Source organism: Pangasianodon hypophthalmus, chromosome 1 (genome assembly GCF_027358585.1).
Source record: "Pangasianodon hypophthalmus isolate fPanHyp1 chromosome 1, fPanHyp1.pri, whole genome shotgun sequence".
Taxonomy (NCBI): domain Eukaryota; kingdom Metazoa; phylum Chordata; class Actinopteri; order Siluriformes; family Pangasiidae; genus Pangasianodon; species Pangasianodon hypophthalmus.
This window is the reverse complement of record NC_069710.1, coordinates 17,490,569-17,509,847: the sequence shown is the minus strand read 5'-3', so window position 1 is coordinate 17,509,847 and position 19,279 is coordinate 17,490,569. Positions and strand designations below refer to the sequence as shown.

The 19,279-nt window shown below is 38.6% G+C and overlaps 1 protein-coding gene across 4 annotated transcripts in view; it reads left to right on the top strand.

Annotated features, from left to right (window-relative positions):
- The window catches only part of ncalda (neurocalcin delta a), a 44,073-nt gene that overhangs the window by 13,908 nt on the left and 10,886 nt on the right, over positions 1-19,279 (top strand). Inside the window, exon 1 of one of the 4 annotated variants that reach the window (XM_026926635.3) lies at positions 5,075-5,292. The exons of the other annotated variants lie outside the window; for them this stretch is intronic. The gene's annotated coding sequence lies outside the window, so the exon portion shown is untranslated. Of the gene's footprint in view, positions 1-5,074; positions 5,293-19,279 lie in introns of those variants that run through there. 4 annotated transcript variants of the gene reach the window in all.

The following is a 19,279-nucleotide window of genomic DNA, read 5'->3' as shown; positions in this document are numbered from 1 at the left end:
TTTGCTTGACTATGAGTATACAATGCATATGAATGGCATGCAGATTTATTGAGTAGTCAGTAAATTATAAAGTGCCAAACTCTGGCACTACCCTGCTTGAAAGAGTCTACAGGGCCTGGACCATCAGTGGAGTGATGATATTGGTGCATTTTTAGCTATGGATGAATGCTATGCTGCTTTTAAACTCCAGCCTTCCATTTAGGGATAGAGAATTCACTGTGATCATGCAATTTACAGGTCTGGATTAAATAATGATATAATTTAATCTAAATAATGTAATTAAATAATGATTTAATGGAGGCTCTGTGGTTGGGATTCCAGCCAGGGGCACAGCCTTGTTTAAATTTACTACACAGCAGCTTTACCTTTTTTGTTTTAACCACTGTTTTTTTTTTTTTTTTAATTGCATTTTAGTGCTTTCCCTTAGCCTCTCAGTTAGAAGGAGATTCCATATGAAGTATCCAGTGCTGAAATAAACATTAAGCAGTAGCAGTATTTTATAAACATTCATTTACATCCCTGTTTTAGACTGGTAAGATGTTTAGGATATCTTTAAGGCTACCCTTAGTTAACACTTCTGAGGTGGCAAGATACAGGTCTTTTAATCAGTGAAGGCTCTGTCATCTTCTTTGTTTTTTGTAAGTATCCACTGTTTGACACTAATCTCAAATCTGATAAGTGCCTAAAAAAACAAACAGTTGCTGTTAAAGAAAATTTGAAGAATCTTTTAGCAGGTTCATAACAAGAATATACTGTGCTCATTGGCTAGGTTAAAAACCATTTCCTGCAAAGATAGGACATACTGCCATCATCCTCTGTGTTTGTTCAAGCAGCTAAATTAACTTTTAAAATTAACCTCTGGTCTAAGGTCTTGTGTCATTTCAAAAACAACTGAAGATTTAAGGAGGAGGTTACATTGCCTAAAGAATATTAAATGTCTTCCAGCTTGTACATGTGCCTGTCCAGTACAGTAAACTGTACAGTGGCTAGAGAGATTATTCATTTATAGAGATTTTGTAGACGGCAGCCAGTGGTCTCACACTGTCAGATTAAAACTGCACAGCAACAAGTAGCTGTTTGGATATGCTTATGGAGAAGTGCAAGTTTGCAAGCAATAACTTAGTCTTACTCTTATTTCAGCTGTTCAGCCATTCAGCTATCATGATTATTTTTGTATTATACAAGGTCCCAGAAGTCTCCATACATAGGGGACAATGTATGCCAGCACCACGTCGGTCGTGTCTTCGTCAGTGGATGTTCGTGGACGTCCACTTCTCGGTTGGTCCGCAACCCTTCCAGTCTTTTTTGAATTTGTTAATAAATTTGGCAACAGTGTTGTCCGATATGCTTGCCATGTTTCCTGTTAAATTCCACCGTAACCTTGCAACAGCTTCCTGGTCCAGCCATGAGAATGATTTCAATGCGTTCTTCTTTTGTCAAAGGCACTCTTAAAGGCTGAAAATTTGTAAAAAATTTTTTTTTTTTATGCCTCTGCTACGAGATGGTGGAGGCATTATGTTGTGGGGTTGTTTGTCTGTGCGTACATCCGAGATTCTTGTTAGCGTGATATCGTGAGAACGAGTTGCTGACTGTTGGTATTTATATGGAAATATCATTGTAGCCAGATTTTGGAATTGATTCAGACAGAGTCAAGATCTCAGCAAGGTGAAATGTCTGAAATAGTTTTTCTTAAATAGCCTACTTAGTGTTTGAAATGTATTTTAAGGGTATTTCTGGCATAAAAATTAGTAACAAGAAGTACTAGCCTTGGTGCTGGTGGAGGCATTGGCAATAAGATAATACTATAAAATGCATTTTGGGTGACATGATAGCTGTAAGAGCTCTTATATCTCGAATTTAAACCTACAAAGTGTATATTGCATAATTTATATCTATGACATTGTATGAAAAGAGTAATTGTAGAAATTATGTGTTTTTGCTGCTATGTTTTAAATTGTTACTGGGTTTGTATGTTGGAGGCTTTTGTTATTGTAACAGCAATCATAAATAGTAAATTGTGTGGTCCTACTTTAAATGTTTTATTGTTGGAACAGAGGTGTCTCATCATTCTGGCCTTGTTTATCAGTGTACTTGTTGCATGCTCTTTTTTTTGTCCCAAGTCTGCAGAATGAATACATTATCTAAATTTACATGCTCATGCTTCTCCTGTATATGTACATTTTCATTATTAGAGTGTGTTCTCAGTAAATAATTCTAATTTGTGATTTGGGAGTTAAGGCTCTTCCTCCATGCCAGTACCATGCCCTGTAGAACTTGTTTCCATGACCTTACCCTTCCTCCATAGGCACCCCTCTTTTCTCTGTTTTAAATGCCTTGACCCTATACTCAGCATGCCTCCAGATGGTAATCAGGCCCCTTGTATAAAATGAGGTTTTCCATGCTCTGTGGACCAGGAGCAAGGTCAGCTCTGAAATAGTGACACAAAGACAATGACGTGTCTCTGTTCCATTGTGATGGAATCCAAAGGCTCAGTGTGTTGCAGCACCCTTAGCCAGAGCTTCTTCTGTCTGTGCTAAGACCACAGAAAATGTTTTCCTGAATGGCACAAGAGAAATATGTATTATGAGCATATATAATGTTCAAGAACTTAAACTTGCTTTCTGAAAATTTAGCCATAATGATGTGCTATTAGATGTTGGCTGTCTTTGTTTTAGTTCTATTTTTAGAGTTTTAATTATAGGTTTTCACTACAAAGAATAGAGAACGCACAGCATCAACAAATTTTACAGCACGATATCAAGGCGACTGTCTGTGTCCACGTTCACATGTAGTATTGTGGCAGTAAATAAATAAATAAATCAAAACCACATACACAGACATAAGTCAGTGTACACCCAAAACTTTTAGTGCAAAATTACAATTTCCTGTTTTTTTTAGTGATACGAAACCAACAAATGAAACAGGGTTTTACTTAATATGTGTTAAGTATTAATGTCAACAGTTTCCTAAAAATATGCACAGCAGTTGTAGCAACTATAGATATAACCCAATAGTGTGTAACTGCCCCTCGAGTGTGTGTAAAGGCACAGGGATCAGAGGGAGGCTGTTGCTACCTGCAGCGTGCATGAACATCAGTTCATAAGGTTGTGCTTTTTTTGTGTGCTTAACAGCAATCTCCATTTTAAACCCCAATATGCATTAGAGCCTTCTCCTCGAATAAGCTCATTGGACATCTGTTGCATTTTTTGCACTTGGCTGTTTACTGCACTGCTGCTAATTCATTGTATAATTGCATTGTACAACTTACTGCTAATCATACACACTTTGCTGCATATACATTTTTACCACTGTTCTGTCACTTTTACATCGACTCAGGACTGATGTTTAAATGGTTATATTTATTTTAGACTTTCATATTTTATCATTTATAATTTTACTGAATGTTTTCTATTGCTCTTGAATACTTCTTACTTGCTCAGTTATCTATCTATCTAACTGTCTGTCTAGTCACACATTCCAAAATTAGGCTACATAAGATGCTTAAGTTGTGATAGCTGATACCGTGTCACAAGCTTCATGAGTCACTTCACAGGAAAAACATTTAATTATATGCTTAAATTAAACTCTCAGTAAAATGCTTAGCCTTCTAACCTGCTAAATCTAAGTCAAGGTTGCAATGCTTGTTGGCCAGTTTTCTTGGCTAGTTTTTTTTTTTATTTATTTTTTTATTTTTTATAAATACAGTTAAAGGATTTATAACATCTTTGTCATACTTGATTTGTTGGTTCTGTTCGCTGCCCATCTATTTTTCTTACCATCGGAAAGGTAATAAAAAATATACCACTCTTTAAATTCTTTAAACCACAAGTTGGAGGCATGAAACTTTTGTCATCTGTCTGTTTGTCTAGCTGTCTATCTGTCTGTCTATCTATCTAATCGCACGTTCCAAAATTAGACCACATAAGAGGTTTAGATTGTGATAAATGCCTTGGTCTTGTGCAGGAATCTTTGCTCTACTTCCAACATTCCCTGTCTTTTTTCCTGCTCCCAGACGCTCCTAAATCAGTATTTATCACAGTACATGGAGATAAAGTTCGCAGACGTATGATTTGTTTTATTGCCTTGGACATAATTAATAAAAAGATGAATGATTAACTCAACTGTGTGGAACACGGGGACACTTGGAGCACTGTACAAAATAGCATGACCTTAATCTTGTTTGAATTTGAAACATCAGAAATTATAATGTTAAATTTAAAACAATAGAAATTTTGCTTGTTGCCTGTAACAGCAAGCAAGTTAGCTAGCTGGATTCTAATGACAATGAATAATCTTACCCGATTGACCTTACAGATACCTGAAATTATAATTAATTTGGAGTGAAATGCAGCTTTCTCTGTTGTGATAGCTAATGGATGTGGTGCTGTTACTTGTGTTAGTGTGGCAGGTAGCAGATGTGGGGGAGAGGATGGAGGACAAAAGAGAAATATTATACATTTGTTGCTCTTTGAAAGTCTGTGTGTCTGGTCACTAAATTCAATTTATATTGACTTTAATAACCAATGCCAAAAGCCATTAAAATGGGGGAAGTAAAAATAAGTGTGAACCTGTTAGGGGCCAGTGGGGTGGCCTGCAGTTACGGGGTCTCCCTCTGAGGCACCACTTGCTGCAACAAAAGAAATTTTGTAGTTGAAAGGCTTCCCTTGAAAGGCTGTGGAGTGATTTAAAGCAGGCTGTTGAAGCAACGCTTCATCGAAAATGTACAGGACTTTTTGTGTAGAGAAATGGATGAGAATGATTTGTAAACCTTTTCTCATAACTGTGGAAGTATTGAATGTTCAGTTGTGCAATGACACAATTTTTAGAAAGATATCACCTCAATCTCTCTCTCTCTCTCTCTCTGTCTCTCTCTCTGTCTCACTCTCTGTCTCTCTCTCTGTCTCTGTGTGTATGCACATGTATGGTTTTTGGTGAATCTTTGTTCAGAGTCTCTGAAGGAGATTGACCTATTGAAATCACTGCACAGCCATGTCTCTGTTGCCAGGGCAACGAAGGCTCACTTCTGCTTTTGATGAGACCATGTGACTGGAGTTTGCGTCAAGGGGAGGAACAAGGGGAGGAACTCGGTCCGAGTTTGCTTTTTCATTCGGCTACTTGCGGCTTCGAAGAGTCTTAGAGTTGTTGGGTTTGACGAGGCTGATCTCTGAACTGCCTGCTGCCTACTCAGTCTTGCTGGGTTTGTATAGCTGCCTGTTGCTGTCTGCGTTTGTGACTCAGGGGAAACTACGAGGTTATGGACTTCTAAGGACTTGTTTTGACTAAAAAGAAGAGGTATGTCTCTTCTGCACTAATACCCAAGTATTGCCCGAGCATCTCTTTTGCATGTTTTAGAAATCTTGATAGCAGAAAAAAATAGATTAATGCTGTGTGTATTTTTTAGTCACACACTAACTCAGTTTGCAGTTTTTCCCTGATCGCCTCCCATCTCCACCCACCCTGGTTCTTTCTTTTTTTCCTGCATTTACTTCAAACTCTCATTCTTTCACATACTCAGCCCCCTACATTTTTTCTTGCTTTCTCACTCAGTGTATCTCCCTCACTCTGTGTCTCTTCCGGATATGAGGTCAGTGTATTCCCAAGAGGCTTGACCTGGTATTTATTGCTTATGTTGATGCTGAGATTTGGGGGAACTTGAGTGTAGGGGAGAGGGACGGAGGGGTATAAAAAAGATGAAGGGATGGCTTATGCTTGAGATTACATGGATTATGGGGTTGTTTTGGTATCATTTTTATGCTCATGTCACACTAAAGGATCAGGAATCATCTGAACATAGTAAATCATGAGAACGAAGGAGGGAGAGGGAGAGAGATGGAGGGAAAATGAAAGAAGCTTGATCTCCGAAGTCTTACAGCTCTTCTCTTTTCCTTTATCACTTCCAATTTCCTCAATATTTCCCCTCCTACTCCTTCACCGCTTTCAAGTCTCCCACTCCTCGTCTGCTTAAGCGGTGTTTTTATGTGCGGGTCCTCAGCATTTAGCAGAGCAGCTGCGCCTTTTCAGATTGCCCGAATAGCTTTGCACTTACCTTGCCTTTTAGATATAGCTGCAGTTTTTTTCAGCCATTTTTTCTGAGTTGCTCTGGTTTATAGTTTACCAAGGCACGTCTGCACAGACTATATTACTCAATAGCTTATGAAATCCTATTGTAAAAGCATTTTACTGTGATCACGTGTCCTCAGATGGTTGTATGGTGGAAATAAGGAAGTCTCTCTGCCATGTCTGTAGTGTCCATTCACACACACACTTTCTCTCCTCCTTTTTCTGAAGGCCTGTTGACAGGCTCGCACACACACACACACACTCTCTCTCTCTCTCTTTCGTTGGAAGCTTGCTAGAAATGAGGATAAGATACAGTGCTGGCAGCTACATCAACACAACCCACACGTGTGGGAGGAGATTAGGCTCACAGCAACCGCTGCTATTGTGTGTTATCAGCCTTGTCTGTTATTACAGGCCCAGATTATGTGTGTGCGTGTGTGTGTCTGTGTGTGCACTCACACCTGGGCGTCAGTACTCGGATATAGAATTATTCAAACAAAAGTGATAGTCACCCTCAAATTATGAAGAATATTAAAAATGATTACACGCCCACCAAAACACAGTAGTTAGTATGGGTTCTGCCTTCATTCATAGGTGGAGTGTGAATTCAGTTCAAATATCCGTACCTCCCACTTTGTACTTCTATGTCGTGCATGCTAATATGAAAGTTTGTACAGTGCACTCAGCACAGAGTAAGCCAAGTGCCTGTTAAAATATGTTAACAGTGAAACATGTAGCATACAAAATTAAATGCACTGAGTGGATTCCTAATATAACTCGGATTTTGAAAGATTAAAATTGCCTTCTTTAAAGACACAGACACATTGATGTGATATTGTGTCATCACTGTTATATTTTGTGTTTGAAGAGGTGCTTAAGTGCCAGTCCAAGGTTCTACCTTTTATGAGCCCCTTATAAAGTTGAAACTTAGTTTATATTATAACATTTATGACCTGGCTCAGGAGGCAGCCATGGCCAGCATCCATTCTCCAGACCGTAATCCCAGCATTAATATTGAGAGAGAGGTGTTGATGCTCTGGAGATTTGCACAGCTTTGTACATAGTCTTTCCTCTCTTCCATCTTAGTGTAATTGACTGAATAAATACTGTCATTACTCCTCACTAAGGAATCAACACTGTCAACTGTCGCACATCACGGTCCGCCTTGTGGCAGAGAGGAGCGGCTTGTAAGTAAAGTTAATATGTGCCGTTAATACACGTCGTTTGTTAGTTCTCTGCTGTAATTTACAGTGTGGTTTTACACATCTGGCTCAAGACGTAGAAACAAGCTGTTAAAGTTTATAGTTTAAATGGAAAGGTAGAGGAATGTGGGGACATCAGATGTTCAGTCAAATAATTGTGATGTGAGGCTTAGCATTAGAAGAAAGTTCAGCGTACATGTGTTCAAGGCCTGTGTGTTGTTGCTGTTTGTGATACATTTCTTATCAAGAACTTTTTGCTGAATAACTATAGACAAAGGTTTCTGAATACCAAACCTAATAGGCTTTTATCATTTCTCAGATGTCCAGACTATTTGCACTAGGCTTGTTTGTGGAGCTGTGAGGCAGTACTGAGTGGACACGGAGCTGTCAGGGACAGCTGTGTGGGCGTCCCCATTGTAGCATTCTCAATGGCCCACTTGGAGAAGGTCAGAGGTCACTGAGGCTTGTCCCATTATGGGGTTGGCTTTGAAAAAAAAGGGTCTTAAGATGCTGCTTCACTATGACTGCCAGAGGATGTTATGGAGTTTGCTATCAGTGTGAAACTGGCTGAGAAATATGTTCGGCTTATTTTATTAAGTCTGGCACTTCTGTGCATTAACATGGTAATGGAGAAAATAGGATTTTATATTTTCCTTGGAATACAGATTAAAGAATGTAAGCCTTTTACCTAAAATAACCAAGAATGCATTATGAATAGACATTTGAAAGCATTCAACGTAAATAACTCTGTGCTTTTGGGATCTCCAGTGTCCAGTAACATCTCCCTGTTCTGGACTTTGAATTACGGACTAGTATGAGATGTGAGAAGTGTTCAAAAGGCTATTTTTGTTCACTATGTCTTCTCAGCCATAGGACTGTGTGTCAGAATATCCATCGTCACACAGCAAGCCGCACACAGCTGCTCGTTTTTTGTAATTCTTTAGTGGTACAGGGTGAAAGGGACGGTGGAAGAGAAAAGCTCGTTACATGTATATTTTAAGTTATTGCATATGCATTTTCTGTTTCTTCTTCAAAGTATTTGGCAGCTGTTGTAGCCTCTGCATTTCTTCCCCCCCACTCACTGGTGTGCTGATGACTATCTATGGTTTCATGTGTCCATGTAAGGAACGTTTTTTTTTGTGTTACTCCAGCAAGTCCAGCACTCCTCACAGCTCAGCCACTATTAATGAGAAGTGGCTGTGCAAACAGTTTTATCGACACTTGTCTTTCAGTTGCCTTCAAAAAATACCTGTAGCACAGCAACATGGACCTTTTGTTTGCTGTTTCAAGTTTAATTAATTCTTGTTTTAAATATATTAATTTATACACTGATCAGCCATAAGATTAAAACCACTGGCAGGTGAAGTGAATGACATTGATATCACACTGGCACCTGTCAAGGGGTGGGATAAATTAGGCAGCAAGGGAACATTCAGTTCTCGAAGTTGATGTGTTAGAACCAGGAAAAAATGGGCAAGCATAAGGATCTGAGTGACTTTGACAAGGGCCAAATTGTGATGGCTAGACGACTCGATCAGAGCATCTCAAAAACGGCAGGTTTTGTGGGGTGTTCCTGGTATGCACTTGTTAGTACCTGCCAAAAGTGGTCCAAGGAAGGACAAACGGTGAACTGGCGACAGGGTCATTGCTGCCCAAGGCTCATTGAAGCGCGTGGAGAGTGAAGGCTAACCCATCTAGTCTGATTCCACAGAAGACCTACTGTAGCACAAGTTGCTGAAAAAAATTAATGCTGGCTATAATAGAAAGGTGTGAGAACACACAGTGCATCACAGCTTGCTGCGTATGGGGCTGTGTAACCGCAGACCTGTCAGAGTGCCAATGCTGACCTCTGTCCGCTGCCAAAAGCGCCTACAATGGACACGTGAGCATCAGAACTGGACCATGGAGCAATGGAGGAAGGTGGTCTGTAAATATTTAGACATCATGGTGGCTTATCATGATGTCAGGTATTGATGATATTGCTAGCTAACTTCTTGTTCTGCAAATAGAATTACAATGATTGCTTGTGAACAGCAATAATACAATAATGCAAAATTGCATATCTAATTTTCAAGCAAGATGTAATACACTACTGGATATATTAGGGGTGATGGTGCACGTGCTTGCACACAGTAATCTAAGCAGGGATTCCACAGTATAAGTGATCTGACTACTGCCCACACTACAATCTTTCAGATCGACACCAGAAATCATTTGATGTCATTTCCCACACAGTACATTATTGGATCACATCCAAATTTCAATTTTAATTATAAGTCTTTTTTTTTTTTTTTTTTGGGAGAAAGACCAAAAACAGACCTGGGGAAAACAATGGAGACAGACGTGGTTGGTGAAACGTGCTCAATATGGTTTGTCCATTTTCAGAAAGTGTATCCATTAGATTCAGACTTTTATGTGGAACAATGAAGCCGAAGAATTACACAGCCTACAGCATGTGAGTATGGTTGCGGAGCAACACCACCACACTGATGATTGAAAAGTCACAGATTGGCTTTAAATCTGTGGACGGTGATGTTCCAATCTGTCTTCCATGTACAGGCACGAGGCTGCTAGTCATATCAAATCACTACACTGCTTTCACAGCATCTGATGAAATTTCGAGAAATTGCTCATGACCTAAAACAGCTTCACAGAACGCCTTTATCAGGCATTGATTAACCTCTCACACTGTGTAACAAACACCATCTGATTCACGCCCAGTTTATCCCTGATGGAAAAATTTGCCAGTCATAGCAAAATCATGTGTGCATCATGCCCAAATCAGGTATAAGCCTGGCTATGATTGAAAAATGGAAGGAACTGGATAAAATGTTTTTGTGGATCTGAGGCTACGTCCACATTAATCCGGATAGATCTGAAAACTGCATTTTTGTTTTAAAATGCTCTCTGTCTAAACTGGTGTTTTCAAACGTATTCCAAAAATTGCTCATCCACACTGAAACATCTGAAATTTCTTACATCCCTGTGCATGTGTAAAAATGTAGGAAGCTTTGGTCTGCGTCGTTTCCATGAGGCGTTTATTTACTTTCAGTCCTGCGGTAATGTCAAGGAAAAGCACAGAGTTTTGTAAATGGACAGACAAAGAGGTGGTGTTGCTGTGGGTAACCCAAGACTATAAAGTTGCAAAGGCAGGTGAAAGTGTAGACTGGGAATCCTGCCAAAACAAATTTTGAGAAATATTGGACCACTTGAAGGAATATTGGACCACTATTCTTCTGCTAACGCAGCTTACCTGTACAATAAGGAAGGTCTCACAAAAGTAATAACAAAATTGGAGGCTATTAGGCTTAAGTACAGACACCTGGTGGAATCCAGAAAGAGAAACAGGCATGGTAGAGTTGTGTTGCTGTACTTCGAACACCGTGAGCAGATTTGGGGTGGATCGCCGGCCATCACCACCATTAATTCCGGCATCGAAACCATCAATATTAACAACGATGACTGTCCCCAGTTGGTCGGTAGAGATAGTCCTTCCCCTTCACTCTATAGTTCTGCTCCTTCCCCTGCTGCTGCTAGCACTTCAAGTCTCAGAGGACTTGGACTCAAGGACTCAGACACAGAGGGGATATCTACCTTGTTCCAGAACAGATGTGACAGGCTGAATACAACGCTGTCGACCTACAGACAAGAAAAGCTGAAACGAAAACTATCAAATGATGGGCAATTAATTGTGCTTGCTCAGGAGGATCTCAAGGTGAAGAGGCAAAAATTTGAGAGGATGAAGGCTGAACTTTTCAGAGAACAAAGGCATGCTTACTTCCAACATTTGAAAAACTTACAAATTCAACTGCACTGGGATTTACACTTATGAGACAGGTAATGGCCCAGACTCCATATGTTGCACCACCATATGTTCACAAGTCACTCAGGCCAGTTGTTGCCTCAGCCCCTTCTCCTGTGGTGACCGCATCAACCCTACAGCACCATCAAGCTGCTGCTCCATTTTCTTACACTAGATGTCTTTTCTCTGATGACGCAGACTGAAACTAATTTTTTTTTTTTTTTTTTATTCTGTAATGTCTAATGTTTACTACTTACAAGTTCCTTTTTGTAGTTCCTGTCAAAAAAGGGCCTAGTTTAATTGCTGTGCAATTCTTGCTTCAATTGTAATAGCTTTTTCAAATTTAAGGTAACCATGGTTACAACAGCACAGTGTGTGCCCCTTATTTGTAATTATTTTTAAATGTTTTTTGATGGACTTTAATGGTACTGCTCTGTTTTCACATGTCTCTTCTCGGATGACAGACATTTAAAGTCTACTTGTTTTATGTACTCATTGCAGTTCGAATTACTTATGTAAATTCATGTCACCAGTGTGTACAAGGGCATGTACAAGGCTTGTTTTTGGTAATGTTCACTGTGTTGTTTGACAAAGCACAATTTTAAAAATGATTTGTCAGCAGTGATAAGTTTAAAAAAGTATGTTTTGTTTTTTTCCCCCTGCTACATTTCTTGACCTTGGAAAAATTTGAAACTCTTTGCAAAACAAGTTTGAAATATGTTTAAAACAAAATACATTTTATTCAATTAGTAACTCAAGTGTATTATTTTATACAGATCTGGTGACTATAATCACTGTTACAATCCAGTTCGAGTTAACACTTTCCAGGAGCTGAGCATTTCACCCATATATCATATGCACAGCAAACAGCCTATAGAACAAACTGAGTGTATACTTTAATCAGACAAGCATAACATCAGCAGCACACAAACAATGTAACACTTAGAGCATGAAATAACATGTATTGCATAACCGAGCTAACCGAATTTTGTGTAATAATTTCATTCCAACCAAGATACCAACAACTGTAAGTTACGCAAATGTTTTAGAGGACATTACGAGCATCATTCACAGGTCAAGAAGCTTGGTGAGCACGTTTCTCACTCATCTCCCTTCAGTTTGGTTGCATTCTGTTCGGAAGCTATTGTGCTGTGTAGACTGGAAGTCTGTCATATTGAACAGCTACAGCAACATTTTGCTCTGGAATCATTTCTCTGTTAGCTACACAGACGTTATGCAAGACAAAACGGGCAGTGATTACAAAAGGAAGATCATCCGGATTTATGTCTATTGCCTGCTGCAGTGCTGCCATGCTTTTAAATGTCCGAAGGAGCATTCAATCATCATTCTGGACTTGCACAGTGACAACCCAAAGTACTGTTCTTCAGGAGTAACTCCTCCACTCGCATACTCTTTCATGACATAGGGCAGCAGGGGTTGTGCTGGGTCTCCCAGTAAAAAGACAGGAACATTACTTTCTCCCTCCACAACTACTCTTTGACAAAAAGGGACCTTTCCATCTCTCAAGTAGCCATTGATTTTTGAATTTGCAAATATGCGCATGTTGTGAACGCTGCCAGGCCACTTAATGACAATGTCCATGAATGTATACTTGTAATCGCAGGCAGCCAGAGAATTTGCCTTTTCTTTTACTGTAATCAGTGGAGTTTACTGCAGGTCTTTATATTTCAATATGAGTACAGTTTATAGCCCCAAGACATTGCGGCATTCTGTGCGTTTCATAAAACTTTGTGACAAGACTCTGTACTTCTGCATCTGTGAATGACATTCTTGGGACTCAGGTGAAATGTGATAGTCCTGCACGCTTCTTTGATTATTTTAGACACAGTTTGTCGAGCTAATCCAAACGCATTCACCGTTTTTCCGAGTCTTCCTTCGTCGCTCAAGTAGTATAGACTGCATGCAACAAGTAGTATAAGACTACTTTGTAATTTCCACCGGTGGTCTCAGTCATGCTGTCTGGCCTTGAATATAAGGTTGTAAAAAGTTCACTCGGATGATATAGAGAGTCTCTAGACATCCTCAAATTCTCATCCCGCTCCTCGGGCACGATAATTTCATGTACGAAAATTGTCCCACCACACACTGGTGCGTCCAGGTCTTCAGACCGTTTCATGTACGGTCTGAAATGCGCTTGTCCTCTTGTTCTACTGCTGAATAGCAATTGCGAGTGAACGTTCCGTCCCTTGTGAAAAAATCCAATCTGAAGATTGTACAAAGTGATATTAATGTTTAACAATGCTATCAAACTGGGTAGCAGGCACAACAGCTGCAGTAGAACATGGTCCAGCATCTTGTTTGTTTTGAGTTGTATGTATCACATGACTAAAAATGTGTCATTGTTTTTGAATGTCTCCATTTTCTCAGGGCACACTACAACGTGAAAACGGCAATTGATCCACTTGATAACATTTTCGAAAGGCCAAACCGTAGAGAAAAAGATGCATTTTCAAATTTATCTGGATTAATGTGGACGTAGCCTGAGGTACTTCTCATTAGGGATGGACACATCAATACGGAAATATCAATACTCTAAGTACCTTTTAAAAATCAGCTTTAATATAAAAGTATCAAACTGTCTGTTTGCTTATTTTTTAGCAAATAGAATGCAAAGTAAAATAATAGAATGTTGGAGGATGTATTATTGATATGAAGGATAGGAACTATCAGTCCTGGCGCCATCATCTTCACCCATCTGTCCGTTTCGTACACTGAGGCTGCTGTCTATTCTGGACTAATGACTACGCCCTACTCCCCCCGAAGGATCCATCCTTCACAGGGAGACCTCTGAAAGATCCCCCTCTGAAATTTCTGAAATTTATTTTGGAAATATATCATGAAATGTTAACATTTGAATGCCTGCCTTTGAATTCAGCTCTCAGCAGCAGCCCATCTGAGTGCAGCTCACCCAAACTTTGCATCTCACTGACTCAGTGACAACAAGAGCGCTGTAGTATAAATTTACCAGCATCTTCATCTGGTCTGACAGAAAAAGTTTCCAAAAAAAGGACATCTGCACCAGTGGCAGTGGTTGCACCAGGTTGCACTAATTTGCAGAAACTGGAAAAATAATAGAGGAAATATGAGATTGTAGATTCAATTTATTAATAGATTTGTGTGTCTTTTTTTTTTTTTATTTGATTGAGCACCTTTCGTTTTTCTGTAGGAGCAATAAGCATGCTGTATGGGGGATAGAAATGAAAAAGAAGGCCTGAATGGTCCGAAAGGCCAAAGTAATGTTGTCCAGGACAGTGAGGTTGTGATGTGTCCGCTAGGTCATGTCACCCTCAGATCTTGAGGAAGCTGTAATATTGGAAGGAGAGAATATCTCTAAGCTCTAGTGTAATGGAATGTGCCAGTTCAGGTCAGGAAGTGCCAAGAAGAAGCCAGGCTTTGTTGTCTGTGTTTTTCTGAACAACTGTGCAAAACATATGAGTGCACATAAAACTAACCTGTACCTCTTCTTATATAATGTTGCCCAAAAAGCAAGGTAGTCATTGAAGATATAGGCGTTTGTATAAAACCCATTCTCAAGTTAGATTGGAGTGCAAACTGCAAACATTTCCTAATTAGCACTCTAATTGAGCCTCTAATATGAAGTAATCATTTGGCAGGGTCTCAGATTCACATACTTCACATTTTCACAAGAGTCATGAGTACATGACATTTCACAAGAGTAATGTTCTTTTTTTAAAACATAACACACAGTAATTTCCCAGAAGTCAATTCACGCTGTATTTTAGTCTTCTTCTTGAAAAGATGACGTTAATATGGGAGTTAATTTAAGAAGCTTATTTATCAGTAAATTTGTTTTTAGGTTACATAAGACTTTTAACATTGCCTTCAGGAATAGCACGGTCACATATCTACGGAATTCATTCAAATGACCATCAATAGCCCTCCTTCCCTGAGGTGTCTATGCAGCTGTTTCATATCCTGGCCTATTAATCAATATCTGCCTAGTCTGAGTCATCCGAGACTGTGTCTGAGTCTCCTTCCCTGAGACATCTGATTGCTCTGCAGCTGTTTTATATCCTAGCCTATTAAGCAATATCTGCCCAGTCATCAGCCATGAAGTTTAGAAAGTTACCAAGAAATCTTCTCCTGCATTCTCTTGTACACATGCTGAGACTTAGAACTGCTGGTTCATAAAGGTCTGCCATGGATGAAACAAATCTTTTAGTCTGTGATTTGACTGATGAGCCATATGAAGCTGTAGACCAAGCTCAGTGTGCTTGGAAAAAAATGTTAGTTGCTAACCTCAGCTGTGTAAGGGCATAAGGGGTAAGGTGGAAGAGAAGACTGTCCTCCCTCAGTATTTACCACATTCACATGCATGTTCACGTTCCAGTTCAGTTAACGTGATAGTAACATTGATTTACTATTTACTATTAACACTTGTACTTTTTAATCATTATTAACACTTCTACTTTTATAATGCTCTGATTAATGCTGATTATTGCTTTTGTATGCCACTACACATTTTTCATTATTTTGAACATTTAAAGGCTGACATTTCTGCACCCCTCAATACAACTGCCAACATTGTAAAGAGCTAGTATAAACATGACTCTGCAACTTGGAAATGCCCCAAGCTCTCCTCTCATCGCAGATAGCTAGCTGGCTAACCAATTGGTAATAAACTAGCTTGTATTTGTTGCAGTAAGTCATAAGTGAGATTTCATGGTCTTACTCCTTATTTAGTATTGTCAAATTCTCAGTGATTTACTCGCCATGCTCTGGTCAAAATCTAAATTGTAACTAGCGTTGTAAATACCCCTATTCACATTTAAAAGAAGTGGTGAAGAACCTCTAGAAGGAGGTCTGAATACATGAAAAAATCCTGCCTTGTGAGCATTTTTGGAGATGGAAAAGAATTGTGGTTAATTAAAGAGCTACAGCTTCCTGGGGAAGCCATTTGTGGCCGAGGTGATTTTTTTTTTTTTTATTTTAAATTTAGAAAGCTACATGAGATCGGCATTATGGTGGAGAGCATGGCTTATTTCAGCAACAGAAACGACATAGAAAAATGAGCATTTGTTTAACCATTTGCAGATATTCATGTGCGTGAAGAACTTCAACATCGTAAAGAGCTAGTTCAAGCCTCAGTAGATATAAACACTAGCAGGAAAGTATGCAATAGTAAACCGGTTTAATTGAGACAAGGACCTAAAGGACATAGTTCATGTTTATCAATAAAAAAAAATGCTAAAACATCTTACAAAAAAAAAAAAACCTAGTTAGCAAGTAAGCTTTACTCATTTATAACCGATTTCCTCACAGAGTTGGGTTGTGGGGGGCATCTATTTTAATTGCAGAGTTCCTGTTTTCTCATTGCTAAGAGTTTTTGTTTCCATAGCAACATGGCAAAAGGTCAGCCTCGGCTAATTAAACACTTGAGTCTCCTGGGTTTTTACTGACTTATGAATTAAAACAAGTGGGTTAATGCTTTTATTTAACACAGTGAACAAATAACATTAAACAACGCAATAAGCTGTAATAATAATAATAATAATACTTTGATTATCTATTACATATTTATTCAAACATATATATATATATATATATATATATATATATATATATATATATATATAAAATATATATATAAAATATAAAAAAAAAATTTTTCATTTGAATCTACTGTGGCTCAGCTAGAGAGCATTAGCAAGGACTGTCATGACATCACTGTCAAGTGCACTTAGCCATTCAACTGCTTAAAAGCCAAGTTATAACACTATAACCACACAGAATCTGGTTCATACTGATTCAAGAATGGTCAAGAGTCCTTTTGCTATCCTATTTTTCTTTGTAATGAGCACTTATTAGCTTTAAGCTCCAGTATTAGCATTGTTAGCTGCACAGTAGTTAGCTAGAATTACATACTATATTTTTTATGCAGGTGGTTCATCCTTACTTGAGTATCTAAGTGATAAAACTTTATGTAAAAGCCACCCATTCAAACACTTCAAAGCTGTATACAGATTGCTCTTACAGACCTGTCCAGGAGCAACATCACTAATTCTGTGTCCAGCTTCATCCCCTTCACTGGTAATAAATTATTCAATCATGGAAAAGCACTGCCACGGTTTACTCTGGTTTTACTTTGTTAATAGTCATTAATTTATTCAGAGGATATCGTTTTTTTTCTTGGAGGAGAATTATCTGGCTTCACTGAGAACTTAAGGATTTCAGCCCTATTTTTTTCTTTCCGAACAGACTGTCTATCAAATGACTGACAAGAGGCCCATCCAAACACAAAGAAGCAATCCAGACCGTAATACAGTTTTCCAAGCAGGGTTTCTCAGAAATGTAACACACTTGTACTGAGGCCATGACGCAAACAATATATATATTTTTCAAGTTCTACATATTTTCTACGTTTTTATTTTATTTTTTTTTTAACATTTTGATTCACCACAGGTCATAGGTAATCACAACCGTGCTGAGTTCACTATTGCAAGTGCGATATTGCTTTTATACAACAGTTCTATAAACAAGGAATTAATGTCAAGTAAGTGACATTTCGGACACAATATGGCCAAATGTTCTGTTGAGTGAGATGCCGCACTCACTTTATAGCACGTCAGCTAGGTGGCTAGATAGTTCACATTGATTTGTACGTGCTCATTAAAGGTGCTTCTGGTAAAACGTCTTCCTTTTCATCTTCACCTGACAAGCTTTCCTAATTCAAGTCAAAAGTTATATTCTTGAAAAGTATCATTTGCCATGTCCACTTATGTCGCTGACTCTACTATAGTAATGGTTTTGAACAAGGAAGTGGAATTTTATGTAGCAAACACTGACGAGTGGAGTTATGCAGTGAAACGTTCCAGTGTGGTTGTAGGAAATATAAACACTCGACCAATCAAATTAGTGGACTGGAACTAACTGTTGTATAAATTGTGATACATAATAATTTTCCTGAATGTAACAGAGTCATATGCAGATTTTATCTTAATCTTGTTTGCGTTCTCTTTGACTATTAATTTATAATATAATTAGACAGACAACTGATCGAAACAACACAAGCTGTTACTCACTAATGTATTTTACTCTCTCAATGGTACTTTAGTCTCCCACGCTTGTCTATCAGATGGAAGCTTGTATCATAGCACCGGACATTAAAATGGGTCCAAGTATCTTTTGAACATTTTTGGAATGTTTTGAACATCTTTTAATATTTTCAGATTGGACACAAGGTTTTAGAACTCTAATGGTTTGCTGAATGTAAAAGATTCAAGGAGCTGATGATTGTCTGAGTTTTTTGTCATTCCTCCAGGCTTTGACCGTGATAATAAGACTAATTGACCAATTTTGGCAGGTGGTAAAGGCTTTCATTAAGCAGAACCTTAATGTGTTACTCTCACATCACACTCGCGATCTCCTCTTTCTGTTTGTGAGCCACACATTGAGGTGAACGCCGCTTCACTCAGTCTCAATCAGTCCACGAAATGTTCAGAACAGATTACCATGGCAACTGCCTGATGAATCTGACTGGTTATATTACCTGCTTTTATGAAGAGACTCATAGAGCCTAGAGAAGGAGCAGGGCACGGAGTTAGCCATATTCGTCAAGCTTCCAGGCTGCTGTATTCATTCATATTTCTTTGCTGAATTATTGAGCTGAATGATCTATTAGCATCACTATTGTCCTAAGACAAGTGATTTGTGGGGGAGGGGGATTCAGAAATAATCCACTTGAGGGGAAAATGGGCCAGGTGTATTTGTTAATATTCAAGTTGAGATTTTATTTATATTTGCATGACATTTTTCTGAGGCTTTTCTTTCTCACACCAATTAAATGTGATGTATATAGTGTAGCACTGGATCTCCTGAGAGAGGTATTTTTAATAATTTGTGCATATATGTGAGATGTTCAGTGATTTTCAGATTTCAGAAGCAACACATTTTAATGGCTGTGTGCAGATTTTCTACAGCACAGCATTGTGCACAGTAGTTAGTGTTTAATGCTTGTTCTTTATACGTGTGCGCTGTTGTACAGTGCACGATTCCCGTTCCTCCCGAGAAACACATATAATAAAAAATGTGGTGCAATTAGGGCTGTGTCTAATTATGGGGTTACCATGGAAACATGCACCCACAGTAGTAAATTTCAAATGTATTTCATTTTTTTAAATACCATTCACACACCATATGCGCTGATTAATAATAACTAATTAGATGACTAACT